This window comes from Oryctolagus cuniculus, chromosome 2 (assembly GCF_964237555.1).
Source record: "Oryctolagus cuniculus chromosome 2, mOryCun1.1, whole genome shotgun sequence".
Taxonomy (NCBI): domain Eukaryota; kingdom Metazoa; phylum Chordata; class Mammalia; order Lagomorpha; family Leporidae; genus Oryctolagus; species Oryctolagus cuniculus.
This window is the reverse complement of record NC_091433.1, coordinates 177,688,252-177,700,684: the sequence shown is the minus strand read 5'-3', so window position 1 is coordinate 177,700,684 and position 12,433 is coordinate 177,688,252.

Here is a 12,433-nt window from a genome sequence, read left to right as displayed (position 1 = left end):
TTTGAGAGGTTGGGGAGGGGCAGCGAGAATCCTCTTATCCATGGACTAGAGCAAAGCCAGGAGCCAGAAACTCGGTCCTGGTGTCCCTTGTGGATGACAGGGACCCAACTACTGAGCCCCCCAGTGCTGCATCCCAGAGTGCACTCTAGCAGGGAGCTGGGATCCGGAGCAGCACCAGGCTCAAACCAGGGATTCCAACCAGCGGCTTAACTGCCTGCTCGGGAATGGCTTTTTTTTTTTTTTTTCTTTTTTTAGGATCAAGTATAAGTTCAAGTTTGCCTTTAACCTAACACTGGTTAGATAACCTTAGAGAGAACGTGTAATAGAGGATTTAGGTGTTAGCTGTAGGCTGATTCTCACGCCCCATCAGGCTTTTATTCCGGTGAGTAGCAGAGTGCATAGCAAAGTCACTAGGCAAGACGTGTGGCTCTGCCGACTTGTCCCTCCTGGGGGCAGAACTGATAACATAGCACTAGAGCTCCTCTGTCTCTCTATACAAAAGATTTATTTATTTGTTTGAAAGGCAGAGTTATGGGGGAGGGGGCAGAGAGGAGAGGTTTTCCTAGGATGGCTCACTCCCAAGTGGCCACAATAGCCATGGCTGAGCCAGGCGAAATCCAGGAGCCTGGAGCTTCATCCAGGTCTCCCACATGGGTGGCAGTGGTCCAAACACTTGAGCCATCCTATATTCCCAGGCCATTAGCAGGAAGCTGGATTGGAAGTGGAGCAGCCAGGATTTGAACCACCGCTCGTTTAGGATGCTGGCATTGCAGGCAGCGGCTTCACCCACTGCACCAAACAGCAGCCCCTGAACTTTTCTTTAGCAAATTGCAGGTGGTAGAGTTTTCAGGCACCTGGTCTGCGCTGGCCCCAGAGAAGTTGTAGTATAGCCGTTGGGATGATTTGTCCTGAATGACCCCAACTTCAATTTAAAATGACTTAAGCAGCCAAGAAAACATATTTATCTATAATCAGCAAGCCTTTGGATAGGATGGGTTTAAGGTTGGGTGTTCTGGTGGGTTAATACACCTTTAAGGTCCCTGTCTCCCTCAGGTGTCAGCTTTGCCAGCCCAGGCTCACAGACCTCCTGGCTGCACGGTGCCCGTCGCGCGTGCAGCACCACGTGCAGATCCGGCACTGTCAGCGGCACAGGAACCGCTTCTCCCATGCCTCTCGCCCCGAGTGCAGGGTTCTTCCCCAGATGCTCCCTGGAGGAGGCCCAAGGTATCTTTTTGGCCAGAGTAGGGCCACATGCCCACTGACAATAGTGATCAGATGGCTTCAACCCCTGCAAATGTAGCTCTGAGCCACACGGTGGAGGGAGAGACCCCAGGCGACACCGGGTCTCTTCTAGCAAGAAAGGAGGGGGAATGGCTGTTGGACAGGCCACCAGGGGCCAAGCTCTCACTCCTCCCTCCCCCCCCCCCCCCACCGGGAGATGTGATACACCAGGGAGCCACTTAGCCACACGGTACCAAGATTTGATTGGCTAATGAACAAAACAGGTGCTAAAGGCACACATACTCGCCTTGTCTCTATACTCTCGGGCCCCTTTTTATTTGAAAAACTATTTATTTACTCATTATTTATTTGAAAGGCAGAGTAAGAGAGGATAGAGAGAGGGAGGGAGAGATCTCTCATCTCCTGGTTCACTCCCCAAAAAGCTGCCACCGCCGGGGTTGAATCAGGCTGAGGCCAGGAGCCAGGCACTCTGTCTGGTCTCCCATGTGGGTGGCAGGAGCCAGGCACTCGGTCCGGGTCTCCCACATGGGTGGTGGCAGGGGCCCAGGTACTTGGTCTGGGTCTCCCACGTGGGTGGTGGCAGGGGCCCAGGTACTTGGTCCAGGTCTCCCATGTGGGTGGCAGGGGCCCAGGTACTTGGTCCGGGTCTCCCATGTGGGTGGCAGGGGCCCAGGTACTTGGTCCAGGTCTCCCATGTGGGTGGCAGGGGCCCAGGTACTTGGTCCAGGTCTCCCATGTGGGTGGCAGGGGCCCAGGTACTTGGGCCATCTTCCTGGTCGCAGTAGCAGGAGCTGGATCTGGAACAGAGCAGGCAGGATTTGGACCAGTGCCATGATACGGGCTGCTGGTGCGGCAAGTAGCAGTTTAACCTTCTGTTCCACAATCTAACTCCTGTTTCCTTTTTATTGCCGTTCGGTTGTTTTGTGACTTTTTCCCATTTGGTTGCGAGTTGTGTGGTTGACAGATCTGCAATTCACTGCAAGGTTCAGCGAGAGAGGTCATTCACTTTGTCATTCATTCGTTGATCGCCGCTTTCTGTGCTTCTATTAGGCCGTACAGATGGAGTGAGAAGATAAAGTGCTGTGTGTTAGCAGGCCATCTACTGGGGACACCCCTGGCCTGTTGTGGAGGACGTCTCCTAAAAGGCCCTGGGCAGCAGAGAGTGGTCCAGAAAATTCTCAGAGGGGGACTTGTTTGAGCTGGTATGAAAGTTGAGTCAGGGTTTGCCAAACAAAGAGGAGAGGGGAGGGAAGGCACGGTGGGTGGAGGGGCAGTGGGAACAGAGGTGCGGACCGCAACCCCCTGAGAACGCCGGGTTCAGTGCAGCTCCAGTGCAGAGGAGGGCAGACGTGGACTCGGACAGGCAGAAGAGCAAGGAGCCGGCCTGACGCCAGGCTGGGGCAGGGCAGGGCCTCGGCGAGAATGGGGGCTCTGGACGCAGGCGCCAGGGAGAGTCCAAGTCCCAGAGCGGAGCCAGCGCCCAGGCTGCCCTGGTTTCCTAGGGATGCCACACAAAGAGCTGCACACGGGGTGGCTTAGCAGTTAGTGCCTCAAGCTTCCAAAGGCTAGAAGTCCGAATTCAAGCTGCGGGCAGGACCGGTCCCTCTGGAGCCTCCGTCCCATGCCTGACTCTGGCTTCTGGTACCTGCTGGCTACCCCTGGTGTTCCTTAGCTTCAGACTTCTTCTCTCCCCCCCTTCCTCCCTCCCTTCTTTCTTCCCTCTCTCCCTCCCTTCTTTCCTTTCAAGCTTTATCTATCTGTTTGAAAGGCAGAGAGATATTAAGAGAGATCTTGCATCCACTGTTTCACTTCCCAGTGGCCACAATGGCCAGGGCTGGCCCAGGCCCAAAGCCAGGCGCCTGGAACTCCACCCAGGTCTCCCATGTTAGTGGCAGGGACCCCAGTACCTGGGCCATTTTCCATTACTTTGCCTGGCACATCAGCAGGGAGCTGGATTGGCAGCAGAGCAGCCAGGACTCGAACCGGCGCTCCGATGTGAGACGTTAGTGCACTTGGGGCGTCTGCCCTGCAGTCTGCCTGCGTCGCCCCTCGGCCTTCCTCCCTCTGTGTCTCTGCGTTTTCCCTTCTCTCCTAAGGACTTGTCATTGGATGCAAGGCCCACTTTCATCTGAGATGACGTCATCTCGAGGTCCGTGCCTCGATGACATCTGCATAGACCTTTCTCCACATGAGGTCACATTCTGGGCTCTGGGTGGGCACCCCTGCAGGGAACCACAGTGTCACCCCTGCAGAGTCACGGAACTGACGTAACCTCTCTTTTTCTGTTCTTTTTTTAAATAAATTTTTAAAGAGTTATTTTTATTTGTTTGAAAGTCAGAGTTACACAGAGAGAGAAGGAGAAGCAGAGAGAGAGAGAGAGAGGTCTTCCATCTGCTGGTTCACTCCCCAGTTGGCCGCAAAGGCCAGAGCTGAGCTGATCCGAAGCCAGGAGCCAGGAGCTTCTTCTGGGTCTCCCACGTGCATGCAGAGGCCCAAGCACTTGGGCCATCTTCCACTGCTTTCCTAGGCCATAGCAGAGAGCTGGATCGGAAAAGGAGCAGCTGGGACTAGAACTGGTGCCCATATGGGATGCCAGCTCTGCAGGCAGCGGCTTTATCTGCTACACCACAGCGCCGGCCCCCATATGTGCATTTCTTCCTTTCTTTTCTTTTTTTTTTTTTTATTTGACAGGCAGAGTTGGACAGTGAGAGAGACAGAGAGAGAGGTATTCCTTCCGTTGGTTCACCCTCAAATGGCCACTACGGCCGGTGCTGTGCCGATCCGAAGCCAGGAGCCAGGTGCTTCCTCCTGGTCTCCCATGCGGGTGCAGGGCCCAAGCACTTGGGCCATCCTCCATTGCACTCCCGGGCCACAGCAGAGAGCTAGACTGGAAGAGAAGCAACTGGGACTAGAACCGGGCGCCCATATGGGATGCCGGCGCCGCAGGTGGAGGATTAACCAAGTGAGCCACGGCGCCGGCCCCCAAATGTGCATTTCTGACAGTGCTCCCACAGGACTCCGGCTGCTGTGCAGTTGATGCACTGGGACTCAGTAAGTCCTTGCTTCCTGAAGTGGAGCTTCTCCCTCTGGGCTGCGCAGACCAGCAAAGCCTCAGGACCCAGTGACGCTGTTGACTGGAGGCTGCTGTAGGTAAGTCAGCTCTCCTGGCCTAAATCCTGATGTAATTAGTTTGGTTTCAACCCAATCCATCTCACTAAATGCATTTTATAAAACCACAGACCTCGCTGTTTGAACACTTCCTGGCACGATGGTGGGGGGAGGGGGCGGGGGATAGCGGCGCTCTCTGCTGCAGGGTTGAGGTGCCAGGGGCCACTGGGTCAGTCCCATCTGTTCCACAGGGACAGTGACTAGAAGGGAGTCACCTTTGTGAAGGCGGTGTGGTTGTCTTTAGTGGCAATATCTTCAGTGGATGTAAGCAATCAACACAGTGAGTGAGCGCCTCCCACCTTGCCGCTGTGGGCAGTGTTGTGGGCGGTAAAGACTGTGGAAGCCCCGCCCCCGGAAGGCTCAGGAGGAAGGTGAGGGCAGCTCAGACGCTGGGGGCTGCCTAAGAGTCCTGCCCACTCCCGCCTTTCCTGGCCCTCCTGGCAGGGCAGCATCCATTGCCTCATAGTCTCTTCTCAACTTGACCCTGACCCTGGCGGGAGTGTCCAGCCCATGCAAGTCAGGCAAAGGCTGCAACTTAGGGCTCCCCTAGCCCCTCCCAGTGTGCCAGCAGGTCCCCGACTCCCCTGGCCCAAGAGGAGTCGTCCACGCGGCTGCCAGGGTGTTAGGTGCGAGGCTGCTGTGTCCCAGGGAAGCACGGCACCAGGGTAGTGGCAGAAAGAGAAGCCAATGAACCTCAAGGTTAGGCCGCGGGACAGTGGCCCAGGGTTACAGACCCCCAGGTGGGTGGGGTGCAGGCAGCAGAGGTGGGGGTCCAGCCTGAGCACTAAGAGGAGTGATTGGACCTTGAGCCTGGAGCTCTTGGAGGGGCCCATGATGTCAGCATCAGATGGCATCCAGCAGGTGGGACCAACATGGGGGGGTCAGCCAAGGGCACAGGGCAGGGAATGGGAGTGGGCAGAGATGTTCTCCCGCCAGGAGGAGAGGGGAGCCGCCCCCGCCCCAACCCGCATCGCCTACTGGGAAGTGAGCGGAGCGGATGTGTGAGCTGAGCTGTCATCTTGAGTTGCTGTGCTTCAAACCAGAAGTGGGCCGGGCACCCGGCACAGCGGCTGGGTCACTGTGTGGGACACCCACATCCTGAGTGGTTCGAGTGCTTGGTTCAAGTCCTGGCTCCTCTGCTTCCGACCCAACATCCTACTAACGCACATTCTGGAAGGCAGCAGGGGCTGGCTCAGGGACCACCCAAGTGGGAGACCTGGATTGAGTTCCTGGCTCTTGGCTTTGGATCTGTCTTTCTCTCCATTTTCCAAATAAAATGAAAATAAATAAATAAAAATTACAACAAAGAAACAAAGCAGAAGTGACTAACTTTCCTTACAGGGCAAATTTCAGGTTTCCCCATTCTTGGAAAAGCATGCAAGTTTGGGAGCCAGGGCAGCTGGCATCTCTGATGGGTGGGGTGGGAGGGGGCAGGAGGGGCAGGTATGCCTGTGACACAGCAGCGCGGTGGGGGTTCCTGTGGCCACAGCAATGTCCTGGGTCTGGACTGCATCCTGGAGGTTGTCAGCTCTGAGGCTGCAGCCTAGTGAAACACGTCGTCACTGGAAGAAGCTGAGTGAATGAGCCGGCGCCGTGGCTCAATAGGCTAATCCTCCGCCTTGCGGCGCCGGCACACCGGGTTCTAGTCCCGGTTGGGGCGCCGGATTCTGTCCCGGTTGCCCCTCTTCCAGGCCAGCTCTCTGCTATGGCCAGGGAGTGCAGTGGAGGATGGCCCAGGTGCTAGGGCCCTGCACCCCATGGGAGACCAGGAAAAGCACCTGGCTCCTGGCTCCTGCCAGGATCAGCGCGGTGCGCCGGCTGCAGCGGCGGCCATTGGAGGGTGAACCAACGGCAAAGGAAGACCTTTCTCTCTCTGTCTCTCTCTCACTGTCCACTCTGCCTGTCAAAAAAAAAAAAAAAAAAAAAAGCTGAGTGAAGTGTGCATGAAATCTATTCTGTATAAAAATTATTATTTATTCATTTGAGAGGCAGAAATATTCAGAGAGAGAGATGACAGACAGACAATTTCCATCTGCTAGATCACTCCCCAAGTGCCAGCACCTGCTAAGGACCAGGGCTGGGAGCTGGGAATGCATCCTAGGGCCCCCACGTGTGAGGCAAGAGTCCAGCTCTGTGAGCCGTCACTGCTGGCTTCCAGGGTCTGCATTAGCAGGGAGCTGGAGCCAGGACTGAACCCAGATATTCTGATGTGGGATGTGGGCATCCTAATTAGCACTTTAACCACTAGAGCAAAGCTCACCCCAGATCTATTTTTTTTAAAGATTTATTTATTTATTTGAAGGGCAGAGTTACAGAAAGGGACTTGAACCGGTGCCCATATGGGACACCAGCACTGCAAGCAGCGACTTCACCCACTACACCACAGGGCCGGCCCTGTGGGTCTATTATTATTATTATTATTATTATTATTATCTTGACAGGCAGAGTTAGTGAGAGAGACAGAGAGAAGGGTCTTTCTTCTGTTGGCTCACCCCATAAATGGCCGCTACGGCAGGCGCACTGCACCAATACAAAGCCAGGAGCCAGGTGCTTCCTCCTGGTCTCCCATGTGGGTGCAGGGCCCAAGCACATGGGCCATCCTCCACTGCCCTACTGGGCCACAGCAGAGAGCTGGACTGGAAGAGGAGCAACCGGGACAGAATCCAGCGACACAACCGGGACTAGAACCCGGGGTGCTGGCATCGCAGGTGGAGGATTAGCCTAGTGAGCCGCAGCGCCGGCCACTATTTTTTTTTTTTAAAGATATATTTTATTTATTTGAAAGACAGAGTTACAGAGAGAGGTTGAGAGAGAGAGAAGGAGAGAGGTCTTCCATCCACTGGTTCACTCCCCAGATGGCCGTAACAGCTGGAGCTATGCCGATCTGAAGCCAGGAGCCAGGTGCTTCTTTCGGGTATCCCACACAGGTGCAGGGGCCCAAGCACTTGGGCCATCTTCTACTGTTTTCCCAGGCCACAGCCGAGAGCTGGATCAGAAGAGGAGCAGCCGGGGCTAGAACCGGCGCCCATATGGGATGCCAACGCTTCAGGCCAGGGCTTTAACCCACTGTGCCAAAGCGCTGGCCTCGGATCTATTATTTCCTAAAACTTCCTGTGGGGGCCGGCACTGTGGTACAGGGGGTTAAACCACCACCAGCAGTGCCAGAATCTGATGTGGCCACCAACTGGAGTCCCAGCCGCTCCACTTCCAATCCAGCTCCCTGGGAAATGCACTGGGAAGGCAGTGGAGGATGGCCCAAGTGCTTGGGTCCCTGAACCCACTTAGGAGACCCATAAGAAACTGTAGCCTTCTGGCTTTGGCCTGGCCTAGCCCTGGCTGTTGCAGCCATTTGAGGAGTGAACCAGCGGACAGAAGCTTGCTCTCTGCTTCTCCCTATCTGTAACTCTGCCTTTCAAACAAATAAATAAAAAAATTGTTTAAAAAAAAACCCTTCCTATGAATCTATACTTATCAAAAATAAAAATATCTTTGAACATATGAGTCCTATGGACTTACTATTAAAAATTTCAAACCTGTGACATTGTTTGCCTTGCAAAATGAGATGTCATAATCACAATTTCACATACAAAGAATTTAACGATTTTCTTCAATTAAAAAAACGGGGCAGGTTCAACAATGCCTATTAATCCGAACTTCAGGAAAAGCTTAATTTACTAATCTTTTAAATTATCATTTCTCTTTTTTTAAAGGGAGCTAATTACTCTTTATTTGAAAGAGGTACAGAGAGAGGTCAAGACAGAGAGAGAAAAAGAGAGGGGTCTTCCATTTGCTGGTTCACTCCCCAAATGGCCGCAATGGTCAAAGCTGAGCAAATCCGATCCGGAGCCAGAAGCTTCTTACAGGTCTCCTATGGGGGTGCAGGAGCCTAAGCACTGGAGCCATTCCCTGCTGCTTTCCCAAGCGCGTTAGTAGGGAGCTGGATCAGAAGTGGAGCAGCTGGGACACGAACAGGCGTCCATATGGGATGCCGGCGCTGCAGGCCAGGGCTTTAACCAGCTGTGCCACATTGCTGGCCCCAAATTATCATTTCTTTTAAAAAATATTTTAGGGGAGATGTTGGAGGAGAACTCTAGGCAAGAGGTCTGGGAGACCCAGTGTTTGTTTTTTGGGGACTGGGTAAAATTTCATAAAATCATGACCTTTAGAAAAGATATCAGATGTTCTCTAACCAATCGCCCCATCCATCGATTTAGGAACCTTAATCTCCGGGGATGAGCCCGCTCGCCCAGGACAGACGAGACCCTGCCCAAGCCCGCCGATTTCAGTCCTGCCCTCAGTGTTACAGGAGTGGGTTTAGGATTCGTAACAAATTAAGTGGCTGGGAAATTCCAGCCAGAGAGCAGGGGTTGCTGTGTGAACTTTCCACAACCTTCTAAGTGGCTAAAAGCTTTTTCATCTGAGGTCTCTGCTCCTGCGGAGCGGCGGGATTTAATTACAGCCCGGAGCCCCTGCAAGCAGCTGCAGAGTGAACCTTCTTGGGTTTCTCAGTGGCTGCGGTGTAGACTTTGGTTTCGCGTGCCTTCCGGTGATCAAAGTAGCTGGGGAGACCCCAGTGGGCAGAGAGTGAGGCCGTGCCGACCCCATCCCCAAAACCGCACTCCCAGGAGACCAGCCCCTGCCAGGTGAGTATAAACGGCCGGCTCCTTCCGCAGGGACCAGCAGGCCTTGCCTGGGAGGAGTGTGGGTAGGGAACGGCCCTGCCGTAGCTTCTGGGTTCCATCTGTGATGACAGCATTAAGTTAGGGACGTGAACTTCACCCAGCAGACACCAGGCCCGCAAGGCTTCGGATTGGCTCCGGCGTCAGCGGCCATGTGGGGGGTGAACCAACAGAAAAGGAAGACCTTTCTCTCTGTCTCTCTCTCTCTCACTGTCTAACTCTGCCTGTCAAAAAAAAAAAAAAAAAAAAAAAAGACCATTAACAAATGCAGCCATGCAAATGCATTATATCCCACACTGCGACGCCCTGCTGTGAGTATGGGTATACCTCAGGCAGAAGTCCCTGTCCCTCCTCTGCACCCATGCAGGACTTGAACTTAAATCACTGATGAGAATTGTACCTCTGTGGCGATCCCGTGAAACACAGGGGCCTCTTTACATCCAGGTCAGCAGCCTGGCTCAAGTAGACACCATGCTACTTCTGAGTATGAGGCAACACAGCTTAACACCTCAGTCCCGGGGCTGACAGCACAGAATAGGAGCCAGTGCAGCCTTGGGCAAGTCACTTAACCTCCCCGAGCCTCAGTTTTCTCATCTGTAAAGTCGGGATATCATTACAAACAACATCCATGTTCTTAAAAGTCTCCTTGGCCACTTCTGTTGCAGGGGGTCTTCTGTTTGGCCCCTGTACTATGATCTGGTGTCTGCTGGTTTTTACCTGACCAAGATCTAGCCATCCTTGGCAGGGCCCCTGCCTTCCACCCTCCTGTACTAGTCAGCAATGCACTGCTATTACGAACTACCAAGAAATCTAACTTGACAAGGAGAAAAAGTTTCTTTGGGCTCCCGGTTCTGGAGGCTCACAGAGATCAGGTGGCCCCATTGGTTGGGCCTCTGGGGGGAGGGGTTCTCACTGGCAGAGCCTCACAGGGATACGGGGGGGGGGGGGTCACATGGCAGTGGGAGCCCAGGACCGTGTCTGTCCGCAAAACCTCCCCGGGGCTCAATCATGGGGGCTCTGCCCTACACCGTAACCCCCTCTGATCACTTCCCAAAGGACCACCTTTAAATCCCAGGCTGGGTTACCTTTCCACTCTACAGGCCATTAACCTGAGACTTTGGGACCCAGCCTGTGACCCATGCATCTCTGGGGGACACCGGAAGTAATACCCCACCTCAGCACCCACCTCACCAAGCCTTTCTCCCTCTGAGAAGAGGAAGCACTGGAAGTCTGTCTGCCTCCCAGCACAGCGCGAGGTGCTTTGCTGTGTAGCTCACGCCTCATCAGGATGTGTGACTGCACAGAGCCCGGCCCAGCATAGCTGTCAGCTCCCAGGCCCCGCAGCAGCTCTTACCCAGCCTCCTAGAACACGAACCACTTTCTCGGGCAACGTGCTGTCTTCCACCAGCATCTGCAGGCAGGAGGAAGTGGCAGGCAGCTTCCACGTAAACTCTGCCGTCTCCCAGAGGAGGCGGAGCCGCCCGCCAGGTGGCTTTTACAGGGGGTCGGGGCTATCATCGATGTGAGCTTCTAAGTTTATCCTAACATAATGTTGCTCGTGAGTTCATTTATACACTGGGATCCTGTGTTGGGGTTCATTTGATATATACAGTTCTTTTTTTTTGACAGGCAGAGTGGACAGTGAGAGAGAGAGAGACAGAGAGAAAGGTCTTCCTTTGCCGTCAGTTCACCCTCCAATGGCTGCTGCAGCTGGCGCACCGCATTGATCTGATGGCAGGAGCCAGGTGCTTCTCCTGGTCTCCCATGGGGTGCAGGGCCCAAGCACTTGGGCCATCCTCCACTGCACTCCCTGGCCACAGCAGAGAGCTGGCCTGGAAGAGGGGCAACCGGGACAGAAATTGGTGCCCCGACCGGGACTAGAACCCGGTGTGCCGGCGCTGCAAGGCGGAGGATTAGCCTAGTGAGCCGCGGCGCCGGCCTGGTATATACAGTTCTGTCACTAAAAACTTGAGAGGCAGAGTGACAGAGAGAGAGAGAGAGAGAATCTTCCTTCTATTGGTTCACTCCCTAATGGCCATGATAGCCTGGGCTGGGTCAGGCTGAAGCCAGGAGCCAGGGGCTCCATGAAGGTCTCCCATGTGGGTGCAGGGGCCCAAGCATGTGGCCATCCTCTGCTGCTTTCCCAGGCGCATTAGCACGAAGCTGGATCGGAAGTGCAGCAGCCAGGACTCCAACTGGCGCTGATGTGAGATGCTCGTCCGGCAGGCAGAAGCTTAACCCTTAAAACATTTGACGCCCATTGCATTGGGGCTTTTCTATCTGCTCCCTGCTGGTCGGAGGGAGACTGTTTCTTCTCCACCTCTTAGTTTCCTCCTGCGCCCACTAGGGTGCCCTCTTTCTTCAGTATTTATTCGATCTGGACTTCCTTCGCCCGCACACTGGAACCAGTGCTCCATCCCAACATCTGCAGACGTGAGGAACGTCTCTCAGTCACACAACTTTTTCCTTTCTCTTCCCTAAGACAAACCTGTGCCTGGGCAGCGGCTGATTCCATAATTACCACTAATAACTCATTGTGCGTGCAGGAAGGAATTCTCTTAAAGTGACAGCCAACAGATCAGAATTTTAACCGGAAGGTATTATAGGTACAAGCTGTTTATGTAACTCAAACAGCAGATCAACCACTTTGGAAGAATATATTCATTATAAATATTAAATATTTGAGATAAAGGCCCCGTAAGGACTGGAACCACACTTAGCCCTCCACATCCATGGAGGAGATGGAATTAGGTGGTTGGGTCTCTTCTGATCATGGGCAATACAGTGTAACAATGACTGACCTCTTATTAGGTACTATACACAATCTAGAGATGATTTATCTGGGATGCTTTAGGTGATATGAAAATACCATGCCATTTCACACAAGGGACGAGCACCCTCGGATGTTGGTATGGCACAGGGAGGGTTCTGCAACGAATTCCCCGAGGAAAGCTGACTGCGACTCTGCTTCCTTCAGGGCAGCATGAAAAACTGAACTTTGCATTTAATGGCTGAGTTTAAAAAAAAATACGGCATCTTAATCTACGTGGCCTTCAGTATGTAGTAGCAATAGGAGCAAGAATTGCAAAATTGCACATCATGAAGTGTTCTGCAAATTGCAAAACTGCCTTTTCAGAAATAAACCTAGGGGCTTGCATTTGGCACAGCGGTTAAGACGCCTGTGGGTACACCCACACCCCATATCAGTCAGAGTGCCTGGTTCAAGTCCAGGCTCCACTTCCATGTCCAGCTTCCTGCTAATGTGCACCCTGTGAGGCAGGTGAGGCAGTGGGTGATGGTTCAAGGACTTGGATACTTGCCACCCAGGTGCAAGACAGATTGAG